The sequence below is a fragment of the Poecilia reticulata genome, unplaced genomic scaffold (genome assembly GCF_904066995.2).
Source record: "Poecilia reticulata unplaced genomic scaffold, P_reticulata-male-v2 Scaffold_39, whole genome shotgun sequence".
Lineage (NCBI taxonomy): Eukaryota > Metazoa > Chordata > Actinopteri > Cyprinodontiformes > Poeciliidae > Poecilia > Poecilia reticulata.
Window position 1 is genome coordinate 117,976 of NW_027675137.1, and position 20,450 is coordinate 138,425.

The 20,450-nt window shown below is 38.6% G+C and overlaps 1 long non-coding RNA gene and 1 pseudogene across 2 annotated transcripts; both read right to left on the minus strand.

The window, feature by feature from the left end:
* Window positions 1-200: 200 nt before the first annotated feature.
* LOC145550390 (synapse differentiation-inducing gene protein 1-like) lies at window positions 201-8,126 on the minus strand (annotated as a pseudogene). The gene is made up of 3 exons (XR_014086291.1): window positions 7,720-8,126; window positions 3,236-3,382; window positions 201-1,488 (listed from the first exon to the last, which is right to left on the minus strand). The product of XR_014086291.1 is annotated as a synapse differentiation-inducing gene protein 1-like (transcript).
* A 3,839-nt stretch (window positions 8,127-11,965) lies between these two features.
* On the minus strand, window positions 11,966-13,427 carry LOC145550385 (uncharacterized). The gene is made up of 2 exons (XR_014086286.1): window positions 13,056-13,427; window positions 11,966-12,939 (listed from the first exon to the last, which is right to left on the minus strand). It is a non-coding gene; the product is annotated as an uncharacterized LOC145550385 (long non-coding RNA).
* Window positions 13,428-20,450: the final 7,023 nt, after the last annotated feature.

Here is a 20,450-nt window from a genome sequence, read left to right on the forward strand (position 1 = left end):
TTACCTAGCAACGCCAGCCCAGCCCAGCCCAGCCCCGTTACCTAGCAACGCCAGCCCAGCCCAGCCCAGCCCAGCCCAGCCCCGTTACCTAGCAACGCCAACAAACTAACAAACTACGGCTCATACAGCGGTAATAATGTAAAACTACATCATTGACATTGCAAAAGAGAAATTTGCTCAATACGCTCTTGGATCAATCAAAGTGTTTCCAGATTTTTATCCGGGGACAGTACATATTATACATCAGCAACCTCTTAGCTTTAATTTAAGCCATATTTTATAGAAATTAAAAAAAGGGCGATAGATACAACTATTTTGTGACAGATTCCTGCTCATCCCACAATTGAAGCAGAATGGTTTTATGGACATGACTCAATGTGTATTAATGGCCCCTGGACGTTCACTTCACGAGCTTCAGCAGCTAACAGCAATCTAGTAATATACATCTATGGCTTTACCGCTGCAAAAGTGTTTTTCTATTGGTTTACCATTCATAAAATACGTTTGTATGAAGTTTAAAGCCCATCTGTTTTCAGCCATTTTTATGTGCGAGTGTAAACGTTGAGTTTAGTGGGCGTGGCTAAATAAACCATTTATTTGGATTTAAAGTGACAGAGGCTCATTCTGAACGCCGCTAAACACGAGTACTTTTGGCAAATTCCCATTATCTAAGAATGATTTTGTGCTAAAAAGTTTAATGAAAATGTTTTGCATTGCTCTTAGGCCAGGGGTGTCCAAAGTATGGCTGGCGGGCCATTTGTGGCCCTTGAAATGATTTTGATTGGTCCCCTGGCCACAGTTCAATAGCGATAAAAATTTGGCCAACAAAATATAAAACAACTGTTGAAGAGAAAAATGTATAAATTCTCCCCTTGTTCTTTTTTTTTTTAACAAAGCAACAATCTGTAGCCTTTTTTATGTTTTGGGTTTTTAAGGTTTTCATAAAAAAAATACTTTTTATTGATCAGTTAAACTAAAGAAGAAGAAAAATTACAATAAACTAATTTTTGCATTTTAAACGTAATAAATATTTGTAATTTAAATTTGTCAGTTTTGGACACCCAAAAGTGACAAATTTTCTAGGAAGCACAATAGGTCACCTTTAAATTCAGTTTAAGCTCCACATGTGATGACAAGCGTGACACAAATGTTTCAACCTCAGTGAGAAAGACGAGCCTGAACGTAGAGGAATGTCCTCTGGGCTGCTTTTCGTCCTGTTCCAGTGAGACGTGGTTAAAATCTCTTCGTTTATTCGTTATTTTACAGATGATGTGCTGATGTTCATGGAGGATTTGTGTCTTTGTGCGCCGCGTCTATGTGCGAGCCGCGGCTCTTACGATGGCTTGCAGACAGGTAGGAGATCAGCGCTGCGATGGCGCAGATGTACGTTATGATGCCAAACATGATGGAGAGCACGGAGAGCCACAGGGCCTGGCGGGACGCCGCGTTGGCGCCCTGAAAATCCCCCTGAGCTGATGCCTTGTTGGTCTGGAAAGCAGAAGACAGTGGGATAAGGATTAGTGGTTCTGGAAAAAAATAAAAAATGAAGTAAAATCAGAGAGAGGGGTATTTGTCCTGCATGGCTTTTCTCCTCCCCTCAGTTCAATCACTCGCTAATCCCACATTATGCTCCATCCCTGAATCATAAGCAGCGTTCAGGATTCATCAGGGTTTTCTGTCCTCGTCTCCGAGTTTGACCCTGGTTTAGGCAACGCTCCACAACATCGGAAATCCATCCGAGGTTTCGCTCTTTTCTGATTCAATCTTTAAGAAAATGTTTTTTGCTGCTGTTGACACTGCAAGGCTTAGTGGATGTTTTTATTTCTGAAGGGCGACTCTGTTGAAGATGGATGGTGGAGTAATAAAGAAAAGCAAAGAAAAAAATGAATATCAAACTCGTAGTATTACAAGAATAAAGTTGAAATAATACAAGAGTAAAGTCATAAGGTAACCAGAATAAAGTTGTACGAGAATAAAGTCAAAATAATGAAAGAATAAAGCTGGAATAATGCAGGAAAGTCATAATTTTACGTGAATAAAGAATAAAGTTGTATGAGGAAAAAATCCTAATATTAAGAGATAAAGGCACAATAAAGTGGAAATAATGCAAGAACACATTTCTACGAGAATAAAGTTTAAATAAAAGAAGAATAAAGTTGTAGTATTACGAAAATATTACAACTTTATTTTATTTATTTATTGTTATCTTTGATATTTTTATGGATTAAATCAAAAATGGAAATAAATCCTAAGCAGCTAAATGTTCTGGTTATTTTTTCTGAAAATGGAGGATAGGAATCAGAAAAAAAACAAAGTTAAACAATAAATTCTGATTTCATCGCAGCAAAATAATACTTTTACAGTTTCTTAAACTTTGATATTTGCTCTAATAACATCAGGATGTTGAAGAAAACTGTTCAGGTTTCAGTTCTTACAATGTGTGTTTTTTCTGTTTGTCTCAAAATATATAAAAACTCTGTTACATTTAAACCAGGGGAGTCCAAAGTGCGGCCCGTGGGCCATTTGTTGCACGTCAACTGATTACTTTGTGGCCTCAACTGTCGTTCAAGAATAATACAAATTTGTTCATTAAGCTTTTTATTTTTAATCAGGGTGACATTATTATTATTGACAATTTTCTTACAGTGGAAAATCTTAATTATAACACAAAATATTCGTGTTTTTATGAATAAACTTTCATAATAGGTACAACCAACTTAATATGTAATTTATTTATTTAATAGATTAATAAATTAAGTTGAAGTTAAATTTTAATTTTAATTTCAAGAAATTCAATAGATAAAATATTTATTGAAATTAATGTTTTATTTAATAAATTAAAATGCAATTTGTTTATTTAATAAATCAAAATTTTTTAAAAATTACATTTTAATTTAGTCAATTTATTAAATTATTAGTTAAATATTAATTCCATATTAATATTTATCTAGTTTATTTAAAATAAAATATAAATAAATGTAACTTGAATTTAATTGATGTAATCTATTAAACTGAATTCAATAAATTAGTTAAATTAGATTTTTATTTATTACTTTAATTTGTTTATTTTTTTCTTGGCCCATGAGTATCTTTGATTTGATGATTTTGGCCCATGTGACAGAAAGTTAGGAGTTTACATCAGCGGCACGATAGTCGCAGCAGGCGTGCCGCCGCAGCAGGCGTGCCGCCGCAGCAGGCGTGCTTCATGCTGGACTGTGTGAGTTCAGGCTTGTACCTTCTGAGACAGGTAGAAGGCGGCGATGCCCAGCGGCCAGAAGCAGCAGAGCATGGAGAAAAAGGCCAGACCCAGGTAGTCCTGAGGGATCATCAGGGGAAAGTTTCCGTCGCTGTCCGTATCGCTGAGGTCATCTATCGACGAGTCCTGGGACCCAAACAGAGAACATTCAGGGGGGACAGTTTCTGCAGATATTTTTCTCTTTTAGATCCAGATCTGAGCAGCAGGAACGAGGAAACACCAGGTTTTCATTTTGAGACAAATAAAAGATTATTTAAAGAAATTTACGTCCATTTTCAAGTTATTAAATTTGAAAACTCAGTAGAATAATCTTTCACTCTCACGAAAGCAGAAAAAAATATTCTGCTTTTATTAATCTCCCGTGTTTTTTACAGCAACCGGAAAACTTTGCTCGTGACTTAATGGGTTACGCTGTGAATGTGCACAAACTCCACTGACTGCAGGCCAACGTGACTCATACGTCTGCGCACGGCTCCACATATTCGATCCGACTCCCCAACCCGACCAGGCTACTCTGCTTAGCTCATTTTTTTTGCATGAACAAGCTGCACATCAAGCGAATGTCCTTCTGTTTTAAAAGCACATTTCCAATCCTATTAAATGCCTTTTGTTGCTCCTACAAATTAATTATGAAGTCCTGAAATGCAAAAAATACGATTTGATGATTTATTTCCAAAGTGGGCCCAACTTTGTGTCTATGCATCTGCATGTGGCAGTCGTCGTTCTGTTCATGCTACAGTGATCAAGCTCTAAGCTGCTGCTAATGATTATTGTATTAATCGATCAATCTGATGATTAATCACTTAATCGGACTAAAACAAAATTGACAATCTGTTGATTTTTCTATAACCATTTAAGCTTTTTAAACATTAGAAATGCATTAAAAGATGCAAATAAATAATTTTATAATTTTTTTAATTAACAAAACATAGCATTCCTTTAGAGAACACTTGATTATTTATAGCAATGGATGCATCTGCAGAACATTTTCACAGAAAAGGAAGGTTTTGTTTTTTTAAGTGCAAAATGTGTATTTATTTTATATAGTTTTTTGTTAATTACTCCTCAGAGTGTTGTTCTTTCTGCAAACTGCCTTTTTTTTTTTTTACTTGGATACTCCAGTTAACGATTAATCGATTACTAAATTAGTTAATGATCGTTTCAGTAATCGATTAATCATAATCATGCATATTGTATTCCATCCCATCTCATATTTTTATTTTTTTTATCAAGTATTTATTTTTATGTATGCTTTACATGCTGCCTTTAATTGCACACTGGGGATATATAAAATTCTTTGAATTTGAATAATTCGATTAATCGTTTCCTTCCTATAATATATTGCAGATTCTATCAAACCAATTATGTTATTGTTGTTTTTTTTTGTTCATTTAATTTGCCTGATGGAGCTTTGTGTTTGTTCTGAACATTAATCCAGGTATTTGCGTTGTTGCCACACACAGCTGGTGCATTTAGGGATTTTCAAGAAGCTGTTCACAGATCGCCATCTGCCTGAACGTCCGTCCCACTGTGACGCCTGTGGGATGTACATTCCTCATCTGCGGCTAACTCCCGCTGCAGTGGACTGAGTGCAGCGCAGGATTTTACGGCGGAGCTCGTGTGCAATGATGAGACTTCTGTTCAAACTGGACAACAATGAGCAGGACAGCAACAAGAGAACTTCAATAAATATGAACAGTTCATGTAATGGATAAAAAGGAGCAAAAAGAAGGACAAGCTTATGATATCTGCCCCCAATTAACACAAAAAGAACATTAGCTATTCAACTCAGGAGACTATTACTAGCATATTTCAAATATACAATAAATACACTAAAAAACCCACAAAAATCAGCTCAATGACTTGTTTAGATGTAAAAATGAAGAATTATAAGATTGTTTCCAACTCTCCTTCCCCAATCAGTGTTTTATTTCTTCTGCTGCTCATTTTCTATTTTCTAAGACTGCAACTAACGATCATTCTGACGATTAATCAATTAATCAAATAAAAAAAATATTCTGCAGATCTTTCTATAACAATTTAAGCTTTTCTTAAACATTAGACATACATTACAAGATGGAAATAAATTATTAAATACCTTTTTTAAATTAAAAAAAGTAGGCATTTTACTTCCAAAAAGGCAATGACTCAGCATTCCTGCAGTGAACATGTTATAATTTCTTTAGTAATAATCATCTGCAGAACATATTTAGAGACATCTTCTTTTTTTTTTTTTTGCTAAATATACACATTTTGTAGTTTTGGCCAATTACTGCTCTGAGTGTGTTGTTCTTTCAGGAAATGGCCTTTTTTAATCTATAAACTCTAAATAATCAAATAATGATGAATCATTTACTAAATTAGTTGACAATTATTTCAATAACTGATTAATCATGATTAATTCGATTAATCGTTTCAGCCCTAGTGATTTCAGTCGTTAACTGTGTTTTTGTTGCTTTGACTCCTCAAACTCAGATATTTCCAAGTTTTTTCTTGAAAATTTCTGAGTTTGGGCTCAAACATTCTTAATTTTCTGGGAGAAATTTACTCATCCCCCCCAATCTATAATGGCCCTACTGCACCATCACAGAAACATGTGTATTGCTTCATATTCTCACTTGCTTTCTAGAGCTTTTGTGTTGCTCACAATCAATACTTTTCATCAGCTCATTTTGCAGCTTTCAAACATTGCAAAATTCACTACATTTGGTACTTTTACAAACAGTAAGTTTGTCTCAGGAAAAGTAAAACAGTGCAAACCCATTTTTTGGGCATTTTCTGTATTTATGCTAAATAATCTTAGCTGCAATAACATTAAATATTCTAAATTAAATTTATTGAAGTGTTTTAAACAACACAAACACAGAGGATAAATATGTTTTTAACAGATTGAGAGAAAACTTAGTTTTCTGCAGTTTTCACCTCAGCTGGGAATCTAAATTCAAAGAGTCCTTAAAATAAATAATCTAGGAGTGTTCGACACTTTCAACACATATGGTTTCATGGTTTCCTAAAAAGAGACAACATTTCTTTTTCTGTTGATACCTGTGCTAAAGCACCAGAGCAGCTTTATATAACCTTATAACCTGGCTTTCTGACAGAAACAGGCGAATTGCTGCCTACCTTGAATGCATTGCTCATATATCTATTTTAGGTTCCTGTTCAGCCGCCAGTAGCTCTACAGAGAACATAAAGGTCTCTTGCTTTCATGTAAAAATACAGTAAGAAGAGTCAAGAATGCAAAGAGAAATGAGCCGCCTTTCAGTGATTCAGTGAAAAACTAAATATGTTTCCTTAAATTTATTCCGCTTTGCCGGAAAAACATTTATTTCTGTTACTTTAGCGTCTAAAGTCCTATATTTTATGCTACTGATTGCTTTATATCTATATGAACTCAGTCAAAGTTCACTATATCTTTTCCACTTTCTTATTATTTAGTCTCTGAACTGGGAACTTCTGACTCCCCAGTTGGAAATATTAACTGAAAATCCCTCTGCAAACCGATTTCCCACTGGAAAACTGGGAACAACTTTGACTACCCCCAGTTACGACTCGTAGGACCGACTTTGCCTTTCAATATGGCCGCTCTTCGCATCAACACAAGACAAATAGGAGAGTCCAACTGCTTAGGCACCGTTCGACCTGAGGAGGGCAGCACTGAGGCAGTTTCAGGCAACATAATGTGGAACTAAACAAATTTGTCAAAATGTCAAAATTCACACAATAACATGAAGATGAAACCCTAGAAAACCTGTTTAGAACAGAAAAGGATTAGCTAAGATTAAAGACTTTTTAAATCAGAATTCTGATTATATTAAAGTCAGAATTCTTTCATCTCCGAATGGTAACCTTTTCTAGGGGTCTGATCGTTGAAGATTAAAGCCAAAATTCAAACAGAATTATCAATTTCAGAAAAAAGAATTTGAGAAAAGTCAGAAGAGGAAAAAAGTCAAAATTTTGATTAAGAATTTGACAAAAGTCAGAATTCTGAGATTAAAGTTGGAATCTTGAAAAAAAATTCAAAATTCGGAGGAAAAAAAATAAGAAAGGTGAAAAAATTTTAAGAAAAAAAAGTTTTGAGGGGAAAAAAAGGCCCAAATTCTGAGGTTAAAGTTACAATTCTGAGATTATCAGTGATAATACTGGGGGAGGCGGGGGGGGGGGGGGGGGGGAGTTAAATTTTGAAAACAAAAAGAACTTTGAGAAAAAAAGTCTAAATTTTGCAAAACAAGTCAAAATTTTATGAGAAAATACCCAGAATTCTGGGGGAAATGTCAAAATGTTGTGGGAAATTTTTTTTTCTTTTTTCCAGTGTCCCTAATCCTTTTCCATTAATTAGACACTTTATCTGCTAAGTAAAAGTTGACTGGGGTTAGCTACACTCTAAACTGTACAAGATTTCCTTATCGTAACTATTTTCTTACAGATTTCAGTTAAACTCAGGAGTTGTTTTTCTTTCTTACGTCAGAGTCAGGAAGCAGGTCGTCCTCGTCATCCATGCTGTAGGGGGCGCTGTGGAAGTCCTGCGCCTCGGCCAGCAGCTTCCTCTCCAGCGCCGAACCGGGCCGGATGTCCACAAACGTGGTCTCCAGGTACTCCTTGCTGAGCAGGTCCGCTTGGCCCCACAGCGGCCCGGCCGGGTAGAGCGACTCCAGGCTGCGCGGCAGGGCGCAGGTGTCCAGCAGCTCCGGAGGATGGCCGCAGTAGCCTCTCCAGCCCAGCGGAGGGTACGCTCGGTCCTCCTCACACTTCACCAGAATGCCCTTAAAAAGCCTGACCGGCACCTGGTTCTGCTGGTTCTGGCCGGACGGCAGCCTGTTGGCGGCGCTTTCTCCCAGCAGGGGTGCTCCAGCTCGTCTCTGTTCTCCATTAAAGACGAACCGCTCCAGTGGGATCTTTTAGAGTGATCCAAAAACGGTGTGAAGCATATAGTCAAAGGGGGTGAAATGCTAATGTTTGTGTTAATGTTAATAAACTGCCTTGCTGCGCAATAACATAAAAAAGGCTAATATTATTGCACCGCCTACGGCGGTGCACTGAAGTGAGAGGAGCATGCAGGCTTTTATTTTGAAAGTATCAGTAAGCCTAATTTTAATGACCACGCTAATTCAATGTGCAACTGTGGTTTGTTTAAACCAGTACCATAAAGCCCAAAAGACCAATAACCTGATGTGAAAAATGTCAGGGCTTTTATTTTGAAATTTTAAGTAAGCTTCATTTTAAATAGACACACTAATCCAATGTGTAACAGTGGTTTGGTTAATCCACCAATATAATGCCCAAAACAGCAAGTAGCTCTACATTCCAGCTCCTCTGTAATAACTGAATGATCCGCCATGTTGTAGTTCCGACCTTCTGCTCTGCCCTCTGTATTAAGGTGTTCCACCATGTTTAGAACTACAGAGACCTTGTAGGCCAAACCAGCAGTTGCCATAGCGATCAAGCCTCTGCCAACTGCTGTGTGTGTGTGAGAGACACTTCATGCAACTTTGAGAACACCCAGTCACTTTTCATGAAAAAAGTAGTCTGAACGACCCCTTCCAGTTCAGGAACCGTTATGCCGATCCAAAAACCGTTTGAAGCGTATGAGAGGGCTTCTTGTCGTCTCCGATAGTCCTGTGATTCATATCTGTAGGTCATTCACAGTAATTGCACTGATGAGAGAAATATGGTGTGTGCAGAGCTCAGTAATTTTTCAAAAACCTATATTAAACACTGAGGAGGAGCGTCAGTTGGTCATGTCCCATCACTTTGCTCTGAAGCACCTGGACAGAAAACCGTAAGCCCTAGAGAAATTTTGAAAACATTTTACCGGAGCAGGCATGCGGTGCTATTTCCTGACCAACTTTCATACCAATAGCACAAGTTTTGCGGCCATGAGAGCGATTTCAAAATTATTTTTGGGTCAAAATTCCACTCTGTTTCTCACTCTAAAAAAGCGGCAGTTGGTGTCAGTTACACTCTGCGTTTCGGCAGTTGGAAATTTCGCTCGTTTTTCGCTTTTTACGTCGCCGTCGTAAGTCCGATCCCCAATAAAAGTAATAGCTCACTTGCCGGGATTGAGCCGCACGTTTTGATACCACTTTTGTGGGTCGGCATGCAGCGGTACGAGCCGCATTAACGGTAACGGAAGAATAATAAATTATATTTATAATAATAACTAGAAAATTCCTGCAGAAATTTTAAAGGGGCATGCCAAAGTGTGCCCGTCGGCTTTGACGCAGCGCTTTGATGCTAAAAATTAGCATTAATGCTAAAGAAAGCTGCAACGTAGTCAATAACCTGTGGAGAGGCAGAAGCATGTTGACTAAGCTGTACTTGTACCATTCATTATGTTAAAATTGATGCATAAGCTAAAATTAGCCAAAATGCTAATGTTAGCTTAAATGCTGGCAGTAGCATGTGGAGCAAAAGGACCATGTTGTTTTAATTTTACTACTCCATTCAGTATACTAAACATGTCTAATTAATGAGAAAATTAGCTAAAAGCTAACTTTAGGTAAAAGTGCTAGTGCACTAGTCAAAGACAGTGAAATGCTAACTTTTGTACAAATGCTAATGAACTGTTACTATCCTGAGAAATAAATAACATAAAAAACACTAATATTATTGCACCGCCTACAGAGGTGCACTACCACAAGAGAAATATGCAGACTTTTATTTTGAAACTTTCAGTAAGCTTCGTTTTTGTTTCACATTGGATTCATGGCCACATTAATCCAATGTGTAACAGTCCAGCTATATAAGGATTAAAAAAACTACATATTATTGCACCGCCTTCGGCGGTGCACTGACGTGAGAGGAGCATGCAGGCTTTTATTTTGAAACTTTCAGTAAGCTTCATTTTAATGACCACGCTAATTCAATGTGCAACTCTGGTTTGTTTAAACCAGACCCATAAAGCCCAAAAGAGCAATAACCTTATGTGAAAAATGTCAGGGCTTTTATTTTGAAATTTTCAGTAAGCTTCATTTTAAATAGACAAACTAATCCAATGTGTAACAGTGGTTTGGTTAATCCACCAATATAATGCCCAAAACAGCAAGTAGCTCTACATTCCAGCTCAGCCCTCCACTGTAATAACTGAATGATCCGCCATGTTGTAGTTCTGACCTTCTGCTCTGCCCTCTGTATTAAGGTGTTCCGCCATGTTTAGAACTACAGAGACCTTGTAGGCCAAACCAGCAGTTGCCATAGCGATCAAGCCTCTGCCAACTGCTGTGTGTGTGTGAGAGACACTTCATGTAACTTAGAGAACACCCAGTAACTTTTAATGAAAAAAGCAGTCTGAACGACCCCTTCCCGTTCGGGAACCGTTAGGCCGATCCAAAAGCCGTTTGAAGCGTATGAGAGGGCTACTTGTCGTCTCCGATAGTCCCGTGATTCATATCTGTAGGTCATTCACAATAATTGCACTGATGAGAGAAAAATGGTGTGTGCAGAGGTCAGTAATTTTTCAAAAACCTATATTAAACACTGAGGGGGAGCGTCAGTTGGTCATGTCCCGTCACTTTGCTCTGAAGCACCTGGACAGAAAACCGTAAGCCATAGAGAAATTTCGAAAACATTTTACCGGAGCAGACATGCGGTGCTATTTCATGACCAACTTTCATACCAATAGCACAAGTTTTGCGGCCATGAGAGCGATTTCAAAATTATTTTTAGGTCAAATTTCCACCCTGTTCCTCACTCTAAAAAAGCGGCAGTTGGTGTCAGTTACACTCTGCGCTTCGGCAGTTGGAAATTTCGCTCGTTTTTCACTTTTTACGTCGCCGTCGTAACTCCGATCCCCTATAAAAATAATAGCTCATTTGCCGGGATTGAGCCGCACGTTTTGATACCACTTTTGTGGGTGGGCACGCAGCGGTACGAGCCGCATTAACGGTGACGGAAGAATAATAAATAACTAGAAAATTCCTGCAGAAATTTTAAAGGGGCATGCCAAAGTGTGCCCGTCGGCTTTCAGCCAGTGTTTTTATGCTAAAAATTAGCATTCATGCTAAAGAAAGCTGCAACGTAGTCAATAACCTGTGGAGAGGCAGAAGCATCTTGACTAAGCTGTATTTGTACCATTCATTATGTTAAAATTAATGCATAAGCTAAAATTAGCGAATATGGTAATGTTAACCTAAATGTTTGCAGGAGTAACATGACCACATTTTTTTCATTTTACGTGCTCCATTCAGTATACTAAACATGTCTAATTAATGAGAATATTAGCTAATAGCTAACTTTAGGTAAAAGTGCTAGTGCATTGGTCAAAGGCAGTGAAATGCTAATGATTGTGCTAATGTTGATTAACTGCCTCGCTGTGAAAAGCAGTTCACTATCCTAAAAAATAAATAACATAAAAAAGGCTAATATTATTGCACCGCCTATGGCGGTGCACTAACGTGAGAGGAATATGTAGACTTTTATTTTGAAACTTTCAGTAAACTTCATTTTAACTAAACCAATTCAATGTGTTACAGTAGTTTGTTTAATCCAGCTATATAATGCCCAAAACAGCAAGTAGATCTAAATGCCAGCTCAGCCCTAATGTGTGGTATCTGAGAGTTCCGCCATGTTGTAGTTCTGGCCTTCAGTCATTGTAGTTCTAAAAAGCAGCTCAACCATCATGTGAATGAGACACACAGGGAGAGATTGAATTCTAACTGTTTGAAGCAGTTAGTTTTTCTGAACAAAACAAAAAAAACACACACAAACAGGTCACAGTTTAAATATATATATTGAACTTTTGTTAAAGATTTATACAAACTTTTTACAGGTGAAGATTACAGTGAACAAAAATTACAACATTTAAAGAATACAACAAATTAAATTTAAAATTGGATTGGATGCCTCTGCAATAAAAATATTTTGCTATCTTTTTTTTTTATTTTACATGTGTCCTGTCCGGCCGTGTGGCACTCAGGGTTGTTTTCTGAGTGTCAAGGTGAGACCCAACAGTTTTAATTTCACAAGCGAAACATTATGGCTTCTGCCATAATGATCCACTTGTTATAAATATGAAACTATTATAAACATATACATATATGAAAAAGTATTTGAAACTATAAAAAATAGTTTTATGTCTCTTTTTAAGCTACTTGATTTGATTAACTTCTATTTTCAAACATCCAATCTATTTTATTATTTTTTTACATATTGCAGTTTCTACAGTACAAATGAAACTAATTTAAATATATACATACATGAAAAACTATTTGAAACAATATAAAAAACTGCTCCAAAAGCTCCAAAGCTCTTTTATTTGGCCAAGTAGTTCTTCGGGATCCAATCTGGAGTGACACATCACGGACTCTGTAGTAAAAAACAACAAACAAAAAAAAGACAAATTAATATACATGAAATTTTTAAACATCTATTTGATTTATGAATGAATAAAGTAAAAATGAAACTTTGTTTAAACAAAGGTTTCAGATTGATTAACATAGATAACAAACATCACCCAAGAAAAAAGAGCATATATACCCACTGGATTCCTCCCATCAAACCTAGATATACAACATCATCAATCTCAAGTTAAAATAAACAAAATCAGCAAATATATTAGCCTTAATTAGTCATGTACTTATCTGGTCAGATTGCACCACCTGGGACATCTAAAGAAACAAGAACTCCATCTTCTCCTCAGATTGGGTGAGTGTCCAAGTCCATGAGGTAGGCGAGAGTGTCTTGGACTAAAAATACACAGTCATTCCATCAATAGACAGCTATCATCAACAACAACGAAAAAAGTAACTACTTTTGAGGTTGCTACAATTTAGATACATTTGCTACATTTCATGGGCCTAACCTCCAGGTCTCGTTTCCTCTCTCTCTTCTTGGGCAGCCTCCATAGGATCATTTTGCTTGAAACTACCTGCAAAACAACCTGCTAAAACAGACTAAAACTGGGAGAAAAAGGGTTAACTCCACCAAAACCAGACAAATTCTCACCATGTGGAGGGAGTCTAACAGGACAAATGTGAGTTTAACTTTTGTTCTGCTAGAGAAGTGAAGGTAACCACTAGGAGGCTGCAGCAGTAAAAATGCAGTGTGATTGGGGAGCGATGAAAAAAGGAGAGCTTTAATTAAATGACGCAAATAGTGACGAATAAAAAAAGGAGTTTCGCAAAAAATTATCAAAGAAGGGCAACAGGTACTCTAACTGGATTAGAAAAATAAGGAAAAGGTGGGCCACATTGAAGACCTATTTAAAATTATTTTTATTTCAAAACAGAACAGAATATAAATGTAGTAGCTGATTGTTTTATCTACTTCTCCCTGGTGCAATATTTCCAACAACTCCTCTGACAGAGAACCGATGAGTGTTTCAAGATCAGCCACTATCGTATTCTCAAAGCTCAAACTTTCATGTGCACATACAAACCCTATTTATGAAGCCTCCTTTCTATGGAACTAAATAAGTACTGAAAAGATTCACAAAGTGTACAAGAATATTTGTAAGCCTACAGCAAAATCCACAAGCATACACCATAATTCACAAATGTGCACAATGAATAAACATATATCAAACCCACTGCAACAATGATAAAGAAAAACAATCCACAATGTCTTCTGATTGTCACATGTACGAAGGAAACAGTCAGATAAAGTGACATTAAAAATGAAGTGAGATCTTAACATTTTCTCCAAAAAGAATCCCATGTTATGAATTCAGGGTTAAGATGTACAGTGCTTACAAAGTAATTATACCCCTTGAATTGTTCCATACTGAGACATTACAACCACAAATATATTTCATCGGAATGTAATATGAAAGACCAAACTGAATCCCCCTTATGATGAGTGAGACCGTTTGATTCAGTGCTCCCTCACTCAGACACAGGTCACCGGAGAACACCCTACCGTGCCTTTTTTCAAAAAGGGGAACCGGATGGTGTGATCCGAATAAGCCTCCCTGGCAAGGTCTATTTGGGGGTCCTGGAGAGGAGGCTCCATCGGATAGTCACCAGGGCAGAACACTTTGCGGGGGTTCTTCTGGGAGTATGGAGCACTGGACCCTATGTTAGAGGCTGTTAGGTTCCTGTGTGACTGGTACCCGGGTCTGGTGTGCATTTCCAGCAGAGTCAGACTCGTTTACTTGGTGGAGTCCAACTCTCAGCAGAAATGAACCAAACTTACTGTCAACAATGCAGACCAAACTCTGGTATCAGTCACACAGAAACCTTACAACCCATATCAAAAGACCTTGGATGCCATACTCCCAGAGAACCCCCCCAGAAGGTTCCCAGAGGGACACTCTCAAATGCCTACTCCAAGTCCACAAAACACATGTAGATTGTTTGGACAAACTCCCATGCATTCTCCAGGACCTTACAGACCCTCCTTTCCAGGACCCCAGAAAAGACTACCAGGGAAAAATCAACAGTGTTGTCCTGTGGGTCAAAAGCGACCCATTGGCATGTTTAGCTGTAGAAAAAAATATCTTAACCCTGGTGCGATAGTAACTCCTCGTTTACTCCTCTTGTCCTACGGGTCAAAAATGACCCACCCTAACAAAAGCCCATAAATGAAACAAATTAATAAAATTTTAAATCCAAAATCTATTTTGCATGATGACACAATCTGTTATTTATTAATTCAATTAAGTTTAATTATTTTTTTATCATGTAAAATTGTCTTTGAACAGCATTACACCTTTTTTTCTTTTTACCACAAACCAAATGTCATAAGTTTTCTTTTACACAGTAAAGATTTATTATTGAAATTAGATCAATGTTAAATTATTACTTCTGGATTAATTATAATGAAAGAGAAAAAGTCAAGAATTTGGATCTTTTTTTATCAACAGTTCACTCTTTTATAATTTACTTATAATGTTGAAGGACGTTGTATGAGAGAAGAATTTTCATAATTGATGTCCTAAACTATATAAAAGAATTAACTGTTGACAAAAAAGTTAGATTGTTGACTTTTTCACCTTTCAATATAGTTAATTCAGAAGTAATTACTTCACATTTAAATAATTATAATAAACCTTTACTGTGTAAAAAAAACCTTATGGCAGCTGGTTGTTCGTAAAAAGAAACGTTTAATACTGTTGGTTGTCTTTTTATGTTGTGTACCAAAAAAAACACACTATAAAAATGAATTAAACTTAATTTAATTGATAAGATCGTTTCATCATGCAAAAATAGATTTTGGATATCAAATTCAAGTTGCTTTATTTTGGGGCTTCTTTTGACCCGTTTTTTAACCCGCTTTTTGACCCATAGGACAAGGGGAGTAAACAGAATGTGACGATCGCACCAGGGTTAAATACTAGTTTCCCCCACTGTATTTTTACATTTGTGGTTGTAATGTGATAAAATATGAAAAACTTCAAGAGACATGACTCTTTTGCAAGCCACTGTAGAAGCAGCTTATACTAAAGTCAACACACAATATATAGGATTGTGGTAACTGTAGTAAGTCTGCAAGACACCCGACTGGACACAGTATTCTGGATGGGAGATGTAAATGTGATCAAGGAGAGTGCGTTTTTCTGTAGTTGGATCAGAGATAAGTTGAATAAAGCCTTTTGCTCTGAACAACTCATTGATGGATTTTTTACCAGGAGGAATAAGATCCTCATTAAAGTCTCCTAATATAACAGTGGGCTTAATATTCATTGAATTCAGGCCATCCAAGAGGTTTTGAAGATTTCTTAAGAATGTTCCAAGATCAAAACTTGGTGGCCTGTAAACGGTCGCGATAAGGGCTGTGATTGGGGAGTCCACTTTGACAACGTTGAACTCAAGATCTGTAACCTCGTTAAAGAATCTCCGTTCCTGCGGTTGGAGAAGACTCCGGCAGTAAGTCGCTACTCCCCCACCCTCTTTGGTAGCAATGTCGACTCTGTTTGAGTAGGAGACATGTCTGTTCCGTGAAAAGAAACAATAGCCCTCCAGTTGGCAAGAAGCTGGAACAGAAGATCCAAATAAATGAGTCTCCGTTAGGCATAAGATATCTGCCAACATGAGTTCATGATGTTGTTTCATGTCCTCAGAGTGACAGACAAGACCTTCGACATTGTGGTGGACAATTGTTAAAGTTGGACCCTGATGACCCGACTGAAAATTCAAGAGGGGTCTGGTGTGCAAGAACGATGCTGGTCTCATTGATTCCATAGCTGCTCTGATGTTTTCATCAGCGTAGATCTTACCTTCATCGAAATCAATGATTTTAAGTCCTTCAAGAGAAGTTGTGCGACTGAGGGCCACATATGCCATTCCGGGTTCAAAAATCCGCTTCAAGGAAATTACCGCAGACTTCATGGTCATCCCTTGCACTTTGTGTGCTGTACATCCAAAGGCCAACTTCATTGGAAATTGCCGTCGTACCACTCCCCTTACGCTAGTCTGTTCCTCAAATCTTTCAATGTAAACAATGCCGTCTGGTTTACCTCGAATCTTTTTTGTGTGTCCAGCTGTGGGATTATCCAGTTTGAGTCCAATTAACTTTACACTAGTCGCTCCATCTTTGGTACTGGTAACAATATCAGCAATGGTGCCAAATGTTCCATTTACAAGACCATCCTCTACATCCAAATTTCTTATAATCATTACCCTAAAACCCAAACCAGCCTGTATGCTGTTAGACAAGTCTCGTTTGTTACCCGCTATGCAACAGCCCAAGTTAATCATGTTTCCCGTCTTTGTAACCCTTTTGTAGTCCTCTGCCGGAATGTCAACTGTTGCTGCACCTAAAGAGGCCACAACTGCTGCGTTATGGGTGTCCACCTGTTTGTTTGTAGCAAAAATGTGTAGGACATCCATTGGACACTCTTTGGGGTCAGTAACAGCTTGGATCAAAAGAGCCCTGTCATCCTCACTGAGCAAATCCCCTTTACCTTTAACTCTAATCCGGTTCAGGAGCTCTGCAAATGCCCTGTCGTCTTTCTGCCGCATGATTTCCGTTAGGCTGACCATCTGGAAATTTTCATTCCAGATATCAAGCATGCCATCCTCGGTGACACAAAGAGGTTTTGCTCGTCCAAGGGGTGGCAACTGGAAGAAGTCGCCCACGGCCAAAACCGAGACCCCCCCCATAAACCTTGTGTTTCCCTTGATTTGTTGAAATCTCCAGTGAACATATGCAAGTAGGTCTTTGGAGACCATGGAGATTTCGTCAATGATTAAGATTTCCACATTAGAAAAAACTGCCCGCACTTCATCCAATGAATTTCCAAGTCCCTTGTACGGTGGTTTTAAACTCTTGGGCAGTTTCAAGATGGAATGTAAAGTCTTCCCCGATATGTTGTACGCTGCAGTACCAGTAAAAGCTGTGAGGAGCACAGTGGGCTTGGACATGTCACCAATGTCAAGAAGTCTAGGAAGCTGGCGCAAGAGCTTGGTTGCCTCCTGGTAAACACATTTGATGACATGAGATTTGCCACAGCCAGCTCCTCCCGTCAAGAAATAAAGAATGGTTCTGGGTCGTCACCCCAGACGCGCTTCAGGCACCAATCGCGAATGGCGTAAAACACAGATGCTTGAGTCTCATTTAAACTCCTGTACATTTGTCTGATGAAATCAGGGCTCAATTTAGGAGCTTCAATTTTTGGCATGTCTCCACTGTTGACATTAATTTCATAATCTGGAATAGGGTCCTGTTCTTCTTCCTCTTCCATTGGTGGTCTTTCAGCAGCGCATTCCAAACGGTCCAACTCAACCTCGGGTGCAAAAGTGTTCCAAGCGTTACGAACCGGGCCTTGCTTTTTCAGTTCTTCCATAATCTTGTCAATTTTCTTACCTTGCCCTTCATACCTTTTGCGGTTGAAATCCACATACCGTTTTACCTGATACCTACCTCGGGAACCATTGTTGTAAAAGGCTTCGTAGGTTGTGTGTTCCTCGTTTCTAAGGTCCTCATCTCTTCTGTGTGGAAAATACAACTTCAGAAGTCGTCTGTAAAACTTTTCGGGGGTTTTTTTCTCAGAAAAGCGAGTAAATCTAATGACTGCAGGTTTGCCCATAGTTCTTTTCTGGATGTATCCTGCATCATTAAGGAGAGGAATTGCGTTTGGCCCTTCAATTTGATTACCGTATAAAACCCTGTATTCTGACGCAAATTCTGCCAGGCACATGTGTTCAAATTCCAGCGTTTGTGGTCTGTTGAGATATTTTTCTGGCAATCCTGTCATCCAAACATTCTCCTCATCTGGGGACATGTTCACAAGTTTACTCATCGGAAGGCTCATTTTCATACCGTCTTCATCTGTTTGAAGAAAAAGGACACTGCGCGAGGACTTTTGAGCGGTAGGCTACAAGTGCGCGCAACTGATTCTTGAGCACTAACCTCTCTCTGTTTTGAATAAGCCTGCATGATTTTTTTCATTTCATCCCTTTGGCTGACATTGGCCGTCTTTAAATCATCAACAACAGACTTCAGGAACTGTGCCATTTCGTGTTCCGGCTTGGCTATGTACGACATCATGTACTCAATACAGCTATACTCATCAAGCACATACTGAATGTCCATGTTGGCGTTCCATGCACGTAGGAGATCAGGGTTGTATGCATTCACCCAGCTGTCTTTAGGATCACGTTTCATCATTACCACCATTCCAGAAGTCAGAGCATCAACATGGCCATTGTACTCCACTTTGGTCATGTTACAAGCATGGAGTAACTCTTCTAAATCCCTGAAAGATGATTTCTCATCCTTCAGTAAGTCCCTTATTGGTTTCAGTTTCTTTTTAGCCTCTCTTTGTAGGTTTGAGACAAATTTTGATCTGGATTTTTTGGACTTTCTCCTACCTTTTTGCTTTTCTAGCTTTGGTTTTTCGTCATCATTTTCCAGATCAAAGTCAATTACAGGGACAGTAACTCTGGTGCGTTCCATTGGTAATTTGGGGAATCCAAATCGGCATTCAACATTACCTTTTTTGCATGACTTTGAGTGCTTTTTGCTGTGCATTTGAACCTCTGATACAATTTTGTGGAGCTCGGGATCCTTTGTCTCATCAGGCAACTGACAAGATATGTAACGATCTATGAACTTTATCACTTCATCGCAACAAGAGGGGTCTTCCATTTCAGGTGTGTCCTTAATCCATATCACAGCATGTATATGGGGTGAACCCCTTGCCTGAAATTCCACGCGATAAAAGTAATCCTCAACTGGTCCAATGGGTTGTGCAGGGGAAAGAATGAGGTCTCTAAACAGCGCATCCACCCTCTTTTCAAACATGCGCATGACTGTGACAGGGTTGCTTCTAAGAATGTCACACTTTGCATTCCAGTCAAGCTCAGAAAAACTTACCTGCTCTCCATGTTGACCTTTGATGGCCTCAATGACTTCTGGCCATCTCATTTCAGCAGCAGAGAACGTGCAAAAGAAAGTGGGCTTTCCAAGTTGCCTCACCATGGCGTGCAAATCACGTAATCCTTTCTCCCAATAAGCAGGAGTTCCTCGTAACGGCTGCATGAAACGAGTGGCTTCTTTATTCTGGATCAGTTTTTCCAACTCTTCTTTGTCCTTTAGCATTTTGCTGGAAATGTTTTTTCCATCTTTGGTGCTTGGTTTCCCTTTCCTTGTCTGAATGGACATACTATCATTGGCAATATTAGTTTCTGTAACAAACTGAGCAAAGAAAAGGTAACTCTGGTCTTTCGCAAACCGACTATCTATTGAGAACAGACGTGCATTGAAATACATACTTGGAGAAAGTTTAACACGGCGGGATTCATCTAACGTGTTTACTCCAGTTGGGAAATGCACAGGATACGCCTTGGCTTCAAGTCTCGGAACACTGAAGAAGGAGATGGGCTTATTCCCCTGGGCCGGCGCAATGCTAAAAATTCCCTCTCCATAAGACAGCACTTCCTGTGCTATGTCAGGAGGCTGCATGCAAGTGTCCAAGATCAGACCAGGTCGAAGTGCCTGATGCTCTGCCCCTATATGGTCAGGTTGCTGGTCTGCTGCTGCATCCATTTCAGTCTCCTCTGCATGTGTATCTAAGTCCTCGACTGGCTGATCCTCTTGGAAACCCTCAAATGTGGCACTTTCATTTATACTTACCTCTTTGTAATCTGGATGAGTCTCTTTAAGCTTGCGCAGTCCAGCTAACACATTTTTCATGTTGACCGTGTAAAAGTATTGATGGCCTTTGTACTTGGTTTTCCTCTTCAGCTTCACCTGTAAAAGCTGGGCTTCCGCACGGGGCCTCGGAAGACTGTTTACAACAGTTTCCATGTCAGAA